The following is a 12,057-nucleotide window of genomic DNA, read 5'->3' as shown; positions in this document are numbered from 1 at the left end:
TACCTACTCTTGAGTATATTCTATCCAAAATTAAGTTTAATTCACGTAAATTTGAGAATATGCAATTTACTCAAAAGTAACTTATTGGGCTGAACTATATCGTTGGGTCGAATCTCCCGTTCCTTTTTTGACAACAATAACGAGTGCAAGTGAGAGGCTGAAGTCAATATTAAGTAAAAAGAACTCAAATTTGGGGAAGTATTTTTTCTCCGTGTTCATAGAGATTGCTGACGTTTATCGTACGCACCCTACGTCACGTATACGTACACGGTTAGAAAAAAGTACCCAAAATTAAGTTCTTTTCACTCATCTCGGCACTATAGTGCAGGAACCCAAAAGTAGGTAAAGCGGGTCAAAGTAATTTTCATTTACTTGTGTGCAGTTCGTATGGAATTTTCCACTGGCTTTTTAACCAAAAGTAAGTTAGTGGTACCCAACAGTAGGTAAATATGATTATACTCAACGTTGGGTTCCCACACTTTACTACCCCTGTTGGGTGGTCTTGCCCCTCCGTTTTTGACAACATTAGAAGGAGAAAAGGAGACAAACTAGTCAAAAGTAGGTAAAAGTGAACTGGCCGTTGGGTACTTTTTTCTTACCGTGTATACGCAAAATCTAGATAAACATTTCAAAAAGTCCTGTCTGAATTTATCGATTCTCTTCATCGACTTTCTCTTTCGTCAATAACTCAGCTGCAAAACCTTTCCCTGTGGTATTTGATGTTTTGGACGCTAGATAAGAACCTCCTGTATCAAACCATGTGGTAGAATTAGCATGAAATCTGTTTGAATAGCAGTGGTTATGAAAAGAGAAAGTCGATGTTCATCGACAAATGTTTTCATCAAGAAAAAAAAACTTCATAGCGGAAAATTTTCCAGATAAAAACAAATCACTGACACAATCATACTTTAGCAATCTATATCTAACCTTTCGGAGTTTTAAAAAGAAATATTTCGTTGGAGATGCTTAGCGTCACATATCAGACTTAGAGCAACCGTACCAGTCGTTGCCATTTGCGGAACTATTATACTTACGCACAGCGTTTCCATTTTGGCTTAATCACTGCTCTCCACACTAAAGCTCTACAGTAAAAGTATGGACAAGTGTCACCACAAACTGAAAAAAGCTGTTCCAATCGAGCAAAGCGGTGCATTTTGACGGTTCGATTAGAACAACTTTTGACAGACGTCCATACTTTTACTGTAGGGCTTTACTCCACACCGGTCGTTGCTATCAGAGTCATAATTTAAGTTACCGTTTTCCACACCGGCAAAACAAACTTTTGACGTTTATTCAAAATAGCAACCGTCTGATACGTTGCTACCGGGTTGCTAAATTTATGAACTCACTACTTCCCAAGGTGCGGATTGCTATTTTCCCCCCACCTGAATAGCAACCCCCGGTACGCAAGTAGCGTTATTGGCGAGAGCTCTGTAAATTGGAGGTTGGTAAATGTGCCTTATTTACTCATTGGTATGGTTGCTCTTACACAGAAACAAAATCCATTGGCAAAAATACTATATTGTCGTTCAAGTTAGACACCGGAAAACCCACACGTGACATTCGATTTTACCCTCGTTAAACATAACGTCGGACATAGTGCACTGAATAGCGCAGCATTGTGCGAATACAGCGCACTATGTCCGACGTTATGTTTAACGTACAGAATGAGAGTAAATTCAATTGACGCGTGTGGGATTTTCCGGTTTTCAACTGAAACGATAATATTGATGGTTTAAATTAAATACTCCCACCAATAGATTTGTGCAGAAACGAAATTCATTAAATTTTACTAATTTTTCTATCAAAACTACTATACCGTTTGAGTAAGCATAGTAGTTTTGACAGAATGATAGTTAATTTGATTATATTTATAGTCAACTATACTGAAATCATGGTAGATTTAACGGTATACTTAAAATAAGTGTTTTCTGCAAAATAGTATTCCTAACTATTATCTTTGTTTCAGTGTATGGTGGTAAGCTCTGTACACTGAAACAAATCGACATGTACGGTTTATTGGATCCATCTTATAACATAGCAATCCCGACCAACCGTTTGTGAAACTTCTTCAAAGTTTTTTTATACAGAAATAAAGATTTATGTCGGCAATTCTTTACTTTAAATTTTCTATGATTTCGATATGCATATTTAAAATTTTTTATTGATCGATACTTACATTTAAGATTATTTCTTCATCGGTCATATGATATTAATCTATAAAGGTTCCATACTAAATTTCTTTTAATTTCGATATGTCACATGGACTTTAGTATTCTTTACAAATATTCATCAATAAATATTTAAATACTGATATCATCGTAACTTTGAACTTTGACAAAGAACAACAAAGATTCCCGAAAAAAAATAACAACAAAAATACAATAAAAAACAATGTAACAATAAGACGAAAATTATTGTCTTAACAATGATTTACATTGTTACGTCTACAATAAATTTACCTTGATTTATGTTGTACAAAACAGTAAATTTCATGGTAAATGGAAAATTTACAATAAAAAAGGGGGGTTGTTAAGTATCTTAACAATGAAATTTTCGTGATTTCCCCATATATATTTTTTTCAATAACATTATATATTATTGTTATTTTACTGTTGGTTGGCGAATTTATTGATTAAAAAAAATAACAGTGTACTTTAAAGTGTATGTGACAGATCTACTTTATCGACTTTAAAAATAAATCGAAAAAATAAAACATCGCCCCGGGAAGGGAGGGGGTGGGTGGTGGTATGTCTGTTACGGGTGAGTCCTTTTTTACTGGTTATGGATTGAGATTCGATCCGGAACTTGTGAGAATTGGAGGCCAACATCCCTGCACTCGATCTCCCTAGGTCACGTCTCTTTGGTGGTTGAGCGTCGTTGATAAGCTAATGCATTCGACTGGAGAGAATCGCCCATGAAATATGCTTCCACCTGAGAGTTCCTTCCTGACATCTTAGCGGTGGAATTTTTTATTATTATTGTATGATTATTGACTGCACGGAAAAGGTCTGCATTAAGCGGGATTTAGATAAGGCAGGTGAGTTGAATTCAACTCAAACCGATCTGGTCGTAGGCGTTCAACTCTGGGGGGGGGGACGTGCTGTCAAATCAGCCTACTGATCATCTTGTATGAAACTGGTTCCAAACGTAAACAAACGCTGTAGGTTTCTTATGGCTTGTTTACGTTTGGAACCAGTTATGCGAGGTAGGCGACGATTGTTCGTATTTGACAGCCACCTCCCCCCCCCCCCTTGGTTCAACTGACTTGGCAACGAATAGAGCCAAACGAACTGTCAAAGCAAGAGCCATACGAGCAGCGCCTATCTTGATTACATTGGCAGTGTTGCTGACCCTCTCATAGTCTGCATGCTTCAATCAGATTTATTTTTATTGTTCGTGAAGTAACCCACAATGAAAACACACCAATATTTAATGTAACAACAATTTTTATTGTAATAGAGTTGTTCATTATTGTTCGTGATCGAATCATGTTAACAATAAAATAAATGAAAAATACAATAAAAATCATTGTAACAACATTTTATTATGTACATTCATTGTACATCTAGGTAGCAGTTTTGCCGTTTTCGGAAGGGTACAACATTATAACAATCATTTTTATTGTCGACAATAAATATTAATGTTAGAGCATTGTTTCCACTGAAAATTTCACTGTAATTTTTTTTTCGGGAATTGCCATCGATGCACATTTATAATCTCCTTGTTATCGATTTGCATCGCTGGTTAAAGAGAGTTCGAGACACACCAGGTGACATATGGCAATGTTTATATTATTTATCGACATATTCGGCATTTCATCGGAAGAAGCAATCTGCCGGTAAATGAATGAGAAGACCGATGGCCGCGACGCAGCAAATGTTTACCATTGTAGTTCTTCAAGTTTACGTCTATATATTTAATAACCCGTGATAGCATGCTTGGTGGGATTCGCGGCATTCGGAACCCAATGAGTAAAATTAATACCTTTTTGACCTCTTTTACACCTACATGGCTGACTGGTTGATGGTTATGACAAATAAATATTGAATTCATGCATGAAAAGATTTACAGAAATTTCAATACACCACATATTAGAGTGTGTTTGCCTGTCGTTGATAAGCTCATCAACAGCAGCCGTGGACCCGAGGATTAGCAACCAACAACGAAATCAGTACACCCCAGATGGCATGGGATCGAAACTAGAAATTACACACTTAGAAATTATTACCGTATTCGGTAATTTTTTACCGAACTTTCAACAGCGGTAAACGAAATAACTACCGAACGATCGGTAAACAGATTTTTGGATTATTTGTCAAAATGACCGAACAATTCGGTGATTTTCTACAGAACAGTTCGGTAGCTATAACCGAACTTCCGTAAAACCATAACGAAATATATTTTTTAAATTATACTACTTTTTTCGATTCATTTGTATTGAATTATCTTTTTACAATAATAGTTATTTGATAGTTTTTATTGAGAAAATTTTGTCAGGGGGTTTGGTGCAATATATGAAACGGATAATGGCTGGATGAAAATAGCGAGCAGGAGATACCCAGCATATGGGGCGATCGTTTGTGCCCTCCAAGAATGGTCTTCTGACAAATAGAACGGGTGACATTGTATTTTGGATGGTAAAAATTTCTTCGGTCTATAAAATAGTAATTGTTAAATGTTTGTTGTAAAATACTTCTGTTTATAATACTGTACCTGGTTCCATTCATCAGCACTTTAAGTTAGTTTATCCTCGAAGCACGGTTCACTTATAAATAAAGTTTCTTCACGGTTTGACAGTTTGTACAAACCGAAGTTCGGTAATCTGATTTATGTTTTACGTTTGTTCGGTGTTTTTTTTACCGAACTCGGCGATTATCTCATTTTACAGTTCGTACTGTATTTTTTTTACAGAGTTCGTCATTTAAAAAATCAGACCACCTTATTTCGGTAAAACTTTACCGAATATTGTTTTTTTTTTATGATTTACCGAAAAATCTGTAATAATTTTCGTTTACCGATTATTTTCGGTAAAAAATTACCGAACAGCCAAACGTAGCTGAGTGTGTATGCAGATAAAAAATCACAAATAATATCAACAGTTGTGTATCGATATTTTGATTTTACAACAAAAATCGATATTTTGATCTGGCAACACAATCGCTATTTAAACATTGGTAACGATTGGTAGCAATATTTTGAGAAAGATCTTAATAAACGATTCACGATTGGACTTTTAGCATCTTTACAATTATTCACGAAATGGTGACGATCGCTATCGATTTTTATTATGAATGGCTTTGAAGATCGATGTATAGAAAATTAAAGAAAATTAACGAAATGGTTGGCCGGGATGTCAGAAGATTTATTCATTCTATGTGATGATTGATAGATTCCATTGGATTATCAGTTAAAATGATATGCGATATGGAATGATTTCTATCATATTTTCACATATTTAGTACATTCCCTTGCTTCTGACGTGGCTAGCGATGAGTACACGCTAACTTGAATGTACCCATTAATGGTTGAAAAAGACCCATTTTGAAGAAAAGTGGCTTAACTCATTAAATGAGCCAATTTTTTACCCATTAATGAGTATCTGTTACCCATTAATAAGTAATTTTTAATCATTAATGGGTAACATATACTCATTAATGGGTAAAATTGTTTAATCATTAATGAGTTAAGACACTTTTCTTCAAAATGGGTCTTTTTTACTCATTAATGAGTACTTTCAAGTTAGCGTGTAAGATGTAAATGAATATTGTCTGATATTGATCGCGCACGGGCAGAACTTCCCTACGTTGTGTGAATAGATGGTTAAGGCAGGGCTGATAACGGGTCACCTTTTAGTGACTTTGTCACTTTTTTTAAGGTGGTTACTAAAAAGTCCCTATTTTCGACAAAAAGTCACTAAAGTCACTTTTTTCGCCATTCCCGCTTGAATTGCAACGTAAAATTCGTTAAAATATTGTTACAGTGCTACAGTATGCTAAAATGACGGAAATTCGATGTCACCGGGATAAACTCAAGAACTTCGATGCCAAAATGTTCTTCTTCCTCTCTTTAAAAAATCTCAAGACCCTTGGAACATACTAGATTTTCAGGATACAGTTACTTTGTACAACTATTAAAAGAACTTTTTTCCAAAGCAGTTTTGAACAGATTTTAGAATAGATTCTAGAGATAAGGTACTTCAGACAAAAAGTTCTAGGGATTTTTGGGATGAACTATACGAGGGATATGACTAGAGCTCGAAGTCAATTGTGCAGTGATGGAATTCTCACCAAAATATCATTTTCGCTTGCGATACGTTTTCTCTTGGGAACTTTCCCTCACTAGTTTCACACTCTAATATTTCCTGAGCGAACTTTCTGGGATGAGAGAATGAGATATCGCGAACTTTTTTAACTCGAATCACCAACGTGAGGATACGAAAAATATCAGATCATTTTTTCTCTCTATCTCTTTACACCACATTCGTTCTTGAAAATTGCACTGCACATTTCACAAGGGAAAGATTATAGACAGAAAGCTATCCCGAGTAAATCAATACAATCTCTAAAGACTGATAAGTCTGGTACCTGGCTGTCTACTGGCGCCTGTTGTTTAAAGTAGCCGTTATCAGGATGATGTGAACAGTTTTGTGCAACTGATTGATTGGTGCATTGGTTTCTGGCAAAAAATGAATGAATCAGCACAAGTGTCAACGCGACTTTAACGAGGAACGGGGAGGGTAGTGTAAGATTTTGTGACTAGCAATTTTTATATTAAAACCGTTCCTCAGGATAGGGGGTTGCGGAAGGAGGAGCGCCTAATGTATCCTCATTTTCACGAAATACAGTTAATGCATGGCTCCTCTCATCACTAGTGTTCGTAATATCGTTCCTGTAAGCTCTTATGCAATAATTATATGCAGGGGGATGGTTGGGAATATAGGTGGTGGTGAACTTTTTCACTGTGCTATTACCAGTGCTGTAAATTCTCAAAATCATTTGAACATTTTTGATGAAAATGAGAAAAGTAGCTATTCGCTATCAAATGGGACCTCCTCCGAATGGGTGATATCAGTTGCTTAGTCATTTGACGAAGGCATGGATCATTCTCATTTGAGAAACGCTATATATCATTCGATTGAGTGTAACCTACACACAAACGGAGGTCTGGTCGACATTCCGGCGAAAAAGCTAAGCCAACCCGACACCAACCTGACTTCTATCAAACCCCAACCCGATGTTGACCCGACATTGACCCGACATAAACCCAAAATTGACCCGACATTAACACGACATTGGGTTGACATCGACCTTAAATTAGCCTTACATTGATCCAACATCGGGTCGACTTGTCTGTTCGGGACCATTTTCCTGGATTTCTTCCATACTCCACTGTCGTATATCAAATGATACTGAGTGACTCAATTGACAGTGACAATGAGCTTCGAATGAGAAAGGGGCTCTTCAAATTATGGTCATGTGAGAATTCGTTTACACAGAATTGATTGAATGGTTGTAGTGGTTCATCTTCAATCGAATGATATGAAAATTTACAGCACTGGCTATTACTGTCCTCTCCCATGACTGGGAATCCTGTAAAACAATGTAAAACTAGAAAGGGTCTAGACCCTCCCTATGTAAAACCATAAGGTATGCGGGACTGCTGCACTGCTGAACTTCAAAACGCTTTATTTGCTGACCAAGGATCTGACAAAAACATCTTTTTAGTGTGCAATTTAGGATGATAAAAAATTTAAACAGGTTATTCAATGTCCATTAAAACTGTAAAAAATATAGGCAGAAAAAAAAGAAAACAAAAAATTATTACCAGTTGGCTGGAAATGAACACAAAATTAATCAAAGTACCATGTACCTTGAGCTTTTGATATAGTGACAGATTGAGAACGATCTAAATTTTCCATCCACAATTATTGCAAGACTTGAAATTAACAGACAATCTCAAAATACTTTCAACTTGCGAAGTGAAAGATTCCCAAGTGAATACACCTGCTGAATAAAAATTATCAAGTAAACTATTTTTTTAGAATCGATGTTTAATAGATTTTTTTTTGCAGTTTGAGATCCATGAAAAAAGGTACAATAGCTTTATGGCACCAGTGACCAGCAAATTTAATATTTTCATTCAAGGTTGTGTGGAAATTCAAGCTACCGGGCGAGCTACTGGGTTACATTGCTGTCCTCTACTGTCTAACTGTACTTCGCACTAATAGCATAGTTCTTCTTGTCGAAGAGTACAGCCACAAATGATGATTTGGTCAGCAAAGATTAGACTCTTGGTGAATAGTTACAAGTATCTACTATTAGCTGGTTGCATTGAGAACTAAAACTATAAATAAATCCGGAAAACTTTGAGATTAGGGCGTAATTTCTTTTGTAAACACACACACTTAATTTGCCGATTTCTCGTGAATTAAACTTCAATCTAAAAAACTAACAACACAGACAGGTAGAGGAATGATTTATTTGGTATATTATAGTTTGCTAGATTGTGCTTTGATTCGTGAGAAATCGTTGAATGACGTGTTTGTTTACAAAAGCAATTACGCCCAAATCTCAAAGTTCTCTGGAAATGGTATTTAATGTGAAGGATGCGAAAAATATCAGAGAACGAGAAGAAAACAAACAGACACTCTCGCGTGATCATCGCCTACCTTTACTCGCTGGAAAAAAAAAGAACAAAGCTGAGGGGATATTTGGTTGGTTCGAATCACGAGTACGTGTGAAATGATGTGAGATGGAGAGACGAAAGATCTTTCGCGATACGAAATGAAAATTTCTCTCGCTCTACGCTTTCGACTAAATTTTCAATAGTGATCAAAAATATTCATTAGTACCGTCCCAATGACGCGTTCATCTATATAAAATAAATAAATACCAGATTTTTAGCGATGCGCCTAATCTTAGATCCATAGGCCAACATTAGAGCCATTTCTCCTACTTGAACTTAAATATAATCCTGTTAAGCTCTGTAAAGCTTCTCTGGAACTTTAAATACAGCAAGTTGGAATAAAACTTGTTACCCATAACCAGGGCTGGTAGCGAGTCACTTTTTAGTGACTTGGTCACTTTTTTCAAGCCAGTCACTAAAAAGTCTCCTTTTATAAGGCCAAGTCACTAAAGTCACTTTTTCTTGTAAACAGTCTCTATTTTAAACTTTTTTTTAACGTGCATTTAGTTCAAGATTGATCATTCTGCTTTCAGTGTGTAGGAAAGGCCTACATTTTGTTCTAATTTTTGAAAAGTTTGAAGTTGACTACCTTGTATAGAGTTTTTTTTACGTTCAATCGTCTTTCTCTATCTACAGGGTGTCCACTCATTTGGCTGAATATAGTTCCCTCAGTTTTCCTAGATTTTCCATAACTTTGGCGGATAATTTCCAGATATCTAATATAAATGCTATTTATGAATTGCGTTAAAAATATGATTTTTTTTTGTAAAACAACAACAATTAACGCAAACGTTTTTAAGACATGACAATCAGTTTTAAAGAAACAGCTTTACTTCATTTTAGTAAGTCTTAGATCACAACATTTTTAATGTCTTGAAGTTTCGTACTAGGAAAATTGTGTAAACTTTTAAAAAGTTTTATTTTTCTCAGAAAAACTAGATCTAGAGATCATGGGGAATTCCAGAGATCTTAAGCGTAAGTCCCCGAAATTTTAGCCCAAACTATTGGATTGGCTAAAAAATCTATAACCGTGAGTTTAGACAAATTCAGAATAATTCCATGATGTGCTGAAATAAAATCGAGAAGCCTTAAGATGTTCCGATAGATTCAGTACAGAGACCTTCAGAAAATTTATGAAATCTTCAGAAATATTTCAGAAATTTCACAGAAATCAAGAGAATTTCATGGAAGTTTAAAGGTGTTCGAGAGGAGTTCCTTGGTATTCTGGGATGTTCCGAGAATTCTATGATTGATCTGAAAACTGGAGAAGATTCAGGGAATTATAAATATGTAAACATTTGATAAATTTAGAGAAATTAAGGTAAACATTGAAAACTTCAGGGCTAGACATTCCAGGGAAAATTAGTGATTTAAGGCAAAGCTCCGTGAGCGTTTATATACTTTATAAAACTTAAGGAAAATTGTAGAACTCAAAGGCATTTCAATCAATTCCAGTAAATTGTGGGTTCTTTCAACAAAATACTAAGATATTCAGGGCAGTCTAGAGAATTTTAAGAAAATCGAGGAATATTATGGGCAGTTTTCAAAGCATCAGGAAACTTTAGACTATTGAAGAAGCTATGAATTAGTTTCGAAAATTGACAAATCTTGAGAACTTCAATGAAAATCATAGAACTTTAGAGATGTTAAGAAAATTATTGAGGTTTTCACATAAGACCAGAAGTTCACGGAAGCTTAAATATTTTTAGAATTAAGTTCAATTTAATTTAAGGTAGTGCACAAGCTTCATGAGAGCTGTAAACACTTTAGAGAAATTTAGAGAACTTTATAAATAAAAGACATTAAAAAATAACTTCAAGAAAGAACAGACATCCTCAGAGCAGAGATATTCCAAAGCAGCGAAATTACATAATTTTAAAGAAATTTAGAGAATTTCTGTGAATTTATAAAACTTTCGAGAAGATTAATGATCATTAGGAAAATTGTGGAAACTTTAGGAAGTCCGAACAAGTTTAGAGATGTTAAAAACAATGATGAGAAGTATTGTGAGCATCAGGCTAGTTTCTCAAACTACAAAAGAACTTCAAGGCAAATTCATTAACTTCAGGAATATTTTGAGAACTTTCAAGTTGTTCTGAAGGCGTCCATTACACATTCAACGTAGATTTCGCATTAAAATTCGCTTGGAGTTCGCATCATCATTCGCTCGTATTCTCCCGAAACTCTCATCGAATTATTTCAGAAATTCACTTGGAACGTTTGTCTGAATTCTCTAAAAAATATCATAGGAATATAGTTAGAATACTTCTCGAAACTATCCATCGAATCAAATTTGCTTTTAATTTTTCTAGGAACTGCCTTCAAATTCACCTCAGTAAGAAATCCTATGAAAAGCTTCTCAGAATTTGTATTGAATTCTTTTCAGATTTCTTTTTTAATCTCACTCCTTACCTTGGAATTCTACTCCTACTTGATACTTGATTGGTGCCTAAGAATTAAATTTCATTTCTCCTTACAAATTCCTTAGATTTCTCTCCTTAATTTGTTTGGAAATCTCTCCTGGAATTATTTTTCGAATTTTTTTGAAGATCTCCTGGAGTTATTCTCAGATTTAATTGTAATTCTCCTTTTAGCATCTCCTTACCCCCTTAGTGTTCACCAAAAAATTACGAGGACTTATGCTCCGATTTCAAATGTGTGAATGAAAATAACTAGGAATATTGAATGTTTTTTTTTAATACATTCTTTTCTTTGGAAATTAAATTTCCTTAGTAATGAAAAGATTCCCTGAGACTTACAGGTATTTTCAGGAGAAATAGAATTCCCTGAGAATTCCCGATTTTCAGGATATTCCAGGCATTAGACACTTGGAAGTTGAATCAAAAACTTTCTATTGAATCTTTCCTTTTTAAGGTTCCTATCGTACATATATAAGTGTTTCCGAGATTTGTCTAAATCATCAAACATTTATTTGGTATGCCATCAGAACGAGTAATTTTCTTCCCTTAGGTCACTTTTAAGTCCCTTTTTTACAGCTATAAGTCACTATTTGGTCAATTATTTCTTCAACATGGTCACTAAAATCACTATTTTTGACAGCATTGATCGCTACCAGCCCTGGGTTAAGGCTACTTTCACTGTCACTGTTTATATGTTCAGTATCCTGTCCATGACCTTCTTCGAATACACTTTTGTCCTGGTAGTTGGAGGAAGTCCTGAAATTTTTAAAAATTATTTGGGTAAATAAATACTACAGATAGAAAAAAAAAAAACAATTCATCTTACGGTCGAGCTTCAGTGTGGGACTGAAGAAACTTCAGTTCCTCGAAAAATGGCCAGGAGGAAGTGGATGATTCTTCACCAGCGCCAGATCGCGACTGTTCCACCAACCTCCTTGCTTACCTCACG

The sequence above is a fragment of the Ochlerotatus camptorhynchus genome, unplaced genomic scaffold (genome assembly GCF_037179485.1).
Source record: "Ochlerotatus camptorhynchus isolate MF236.1 unplaced genomic scaffold, CSIRO-AGI_Acam_v1.1 ptg000062l, whole genome shotgun sequence".
Taxonomy (NCBI): domain Eukaryota; kingdom Metazoa; phylum Arthropoda; class Insecta; order Diptera; family Culicidae; genus Ochlerotatus; species Ochlerotatus camptorhynchus.
This window is presented reverse-complemented; position numbering follows the sequence as displayed.